The sequence below is a fragment of the Pteropus medius genome, unplaced genomic scaffold (genome assembly GCF_902729225.1).
Source record: "Pteropus medius unplaced genomic scaffold, Ma_sr-lr_union100, whole genome shotgun sequence".
NCBI lineage: Eukaryota > Metazoa > Chordata > Mammalia > Chiroptera > Pteropodidae > Pteropus > Pteropus medius.
The window spans coordinates 5516281-5519765 of NW_024352784.1; the positions used below are offsets into that span (position 1 = coordinate 5516281).

Genomic DNA, 3485 nt, shown 5'->3' on the forward strand with positions numbered 1-3485 from the left:
AAGGTTTCTTGAGCCTGCTTGGGTCCTGCTTTCCCTTAAGGCTTCATTTCTCTTTGGAAAATGAAGCAGTCAGAGTCAGAAAGCAGGAAAAGATAAATCTTTTAATGTGGGGGTTAGCGAGGCATGAACTACTCTGCGAAGACCCTTCACCACACGGCCTTCAAGGCTGCACAGCTAGGAGGCAGATGGGGCTCTGGTGGACAATGTCTACACCTTTCCTTTCTCAGATGTCTCCTATGGTAGAAAAGCCACCATTGTGGGAATTGGGAGGCCTGGATCCCCATGGCCTCTCCACCGTCACCTGGCTGAGTAACTTTAAGGGAGTCAAGTGATGCTCTGAGGGACTCGATTTCCTGTGAAAGGCTCTCAATGGGGTACAGCAAGGCATTGCATTCAGAGCACAAGATTCAAGCCTCAAACCCACTTCTGATGGTGTAGCACTCTCTGAATGAATGAACCAGCTGCTTACCTGTCTGCACCTTGTTTTCTCTTGTCAATGTTGATGACGGCAGGACTGATCTCAGGTTTGTTTGAAGGATTGAAAGAGATAACGCACGCAGAGCACTTGGCAGGTCCCTAGCACACGGTGAACTCTGGAGAGTGGGTGACTATTTTTGCTTGTGTTATGTATCATCCAGTGTTGTATAACTGGCTAGGCTCTGTGGCCTCGCTGACTTGATGCAACTCCTATACTTTGTAAAAGCCAGAGGACATCACACAAAGAGGACACTCTCTGTTAGACGGAGAGTTTAAAAGGCTTCCCTTCTCCCTGTCCCACCTGCCTGGCCTCTAAACCTCCCTCTCTTCAGAAAAAAAAGAAACAGATTCCCCAGGATTTCCAGGCCAGGGCTGAATGCCCTCAGGGCAGGTAGGTTAATCCAGGTGGGGAGCAATGTGTGCTCATGTATCTGACAAGGTCCCCTGAAGGGCAGAGCCAAACTCATGTCCTTTTCATTTGGTGAAATGGATAGAAATAATGCAGGCTTAATCTTGTTTTGTTTCTTCTGGTTAGAAGGTGTATTTATTTGATTTCTTTTCAAATTTTTTAAATTATGGTAAAATGTAAGTAACGTAAAATTTACCACCTTAACCATCTTAAAGTGCACAGTTCAGTAGCATTAAGTACATTCACATTGTTGCAACCATCATCGGTACCATCCATCTCCAGAACTCTTTTCATCTTGCAAAACTGAAACTCAGTACTTATTAAATTACCTCCCATTCCACCCCCCACCCTCTTGTCTTTTATTATTATTATATTTTTTAATCTGTGCAAGAATTGGTTTTGGTGGTGTGATCCCTTTAATAAATATTTACTAGTGGTTTCCTATGACTTGGCACTGTGCTAGGCCTGAAACACAGGAGAAACTCAAGGCCCATTACCAGCTCTGAAGGTTTATGATTCAATAGGCCTGAACAAAAATGGAAGAAATTTTTTTTCATTTCTTCATTCAACAAAACTCTACTGACCCTGTCAAGCTCATGGGGCCAGGAAACAATGATAAAGGATACCCTCTCCCTGCCAGAGGTCCTTACATTTGGTACAGGGCTTCAACCACCAGCCATCTAGGTGATCCTCCAACCCTCCCACAGAAGGAGGCACAAACTGCTGCAGAAATGTAGGGGGCAGGCACGTCCTGGAGCTCATGGAAGAGCACTGGATCCTGGGTTCCAGCCCAGGTCTACTCTGATCTCACTGGGCAACCTTGGCCTAATCTGCCCCCCACCCCCTTTTGGGTCTCACTCTGCTAACTGTCAAATGGGGACCAATAATCTCTGACATGCACACTGCAAGCTAAATTAGATCATGAATATGAGTGAACTCTGACAAAGTACTCTGCAAACACTTTAAAATATAATTGACTGTCCAAAACAATAACAATATATCATAAAGTTTATAACATCTGTAGAAGAAAAATGTATACCAAAAATAGCACAAAGGATAGGGATGAGGAAATGGAAGAATACTTTTGTAAGGTTCTTACCCTATACATAAAATGTTACATTATATTCAAAGGTAGACTCTGGTAAGTTTAAATGTGTTGTAAACCCTAGATTAACCATCAAAATATTTTTAAAAAGGTATAATCAATAACCCAGTAGTAGAATAAAACAAAATCATAATAAAATACTAAATTCCTCCCAAAAAGGCATGAAAAGAAGAAAAAGGTATATTAATCAGCAAAAATAGAAAATAATTAGCAAGGTGGTAGATTTAAATCCTGTAATATCAATAATTATATTAATGGTTAAAAAATCTAAACACCCAATTAAAAGGCAGAGAGTGTCAAACTAGATTTTTAAAAAAGACCCAACTATATGCTGCTGTCTATAAGAACCTCACTTTAAATATAAAAACATAAGTTAAAAGGGATCAGAAAAGTTACACTATGCAAACACTAATCAAATACTAATCAAGAGAAAGATAGGGAGGCTATATTAATCAGACAAAGGAGATTTCAGAACAAGAAATATTACAGGAAGAGAGACGGATATTATTTAATGATTAAGGGACCAATTTATCAAGAAGACATAAAAAATCCTAAATATACAGAGCCAAAAAACTCCAGATCTTTAAAATACATGGAGCAAAACCTGACAGAATTGAAAGAAAAAATAGATAAATCCACAGTTATGGTTGGAGACTTAAAATTTCATCTCTCCATTCAGTAATTGATAGAACAATAGAAAAATCACAAGGATATAGAAGATCAACATAACGCTACCAGACAACTTGACCTAATTGACATTTATAAAATACTATACACAGAATCGGCCGAATAAACACTCTTTTCAAGTGTATGGTAAAGATTTGGGGGAAAAAAATTGCAAAGATAGAATATATCAGCATATTTTGCTCATGAAACAAACCTCAACAAATTTAAAAGAATTAAAATTACATGAAATATGTCTTCTAATCCAAATGGAATCAATCTAAAAATCAAAAACAAAAAGATCTCCAAATATTTGGAAACAAACACTTTTAAATAAATGGTACAGCCCTCCTACCCTGAACAAGCCTGATCCTGTCTGATCTTGGAAGCTAAGCAGGGTTGGGCCTGGTTAGTACTTGGATGGGAGACCACCTAGGAAGACCAGGTGCTGTAGGTGTAAAAAATAAAAAAATAAGAGATTGTAAGTTGACAAGGTCCTTGCAATCTGTGAGGTCAACCAAGGGTTGCCTCACCCCTCCTAAAAAATACATACATACATACATACATAAACAATGAGTCAAAGAAGAAATTGCAAAGAAAATTTTAAAACATTTTGAACTGAAAGAAAATGAAAACATAAGATATCAAAATTTATGGGATGCAGCTAGAGAAGTTTGTAGAGAGAAATTTATAGCATTAAATGCTCATATTAGAAAGTAAGAAAAGCTTAGAACCAATCACCTAAAAAAAAGGACAAATTATATCCCACACAAGCCAGAGGAAAAAAAATAACAAAGAGCAGAACTACATGAAATTGAAAACAGAGAAAAT

General features: G+C 38.3%; 1 pseudogene; it reads left to right on the plus strand.

Annotated features, from left to right (window-relative positions):
• Positions 1 to 2992: 2992 nt before the first annotated feature.
• Positions 2993 to 3111, plus strand: LOC120590620 (uncharacterized; annotated as a pseudogene).
• Positions 3112 to 3485: the final 374 nt, after the last annotated feature.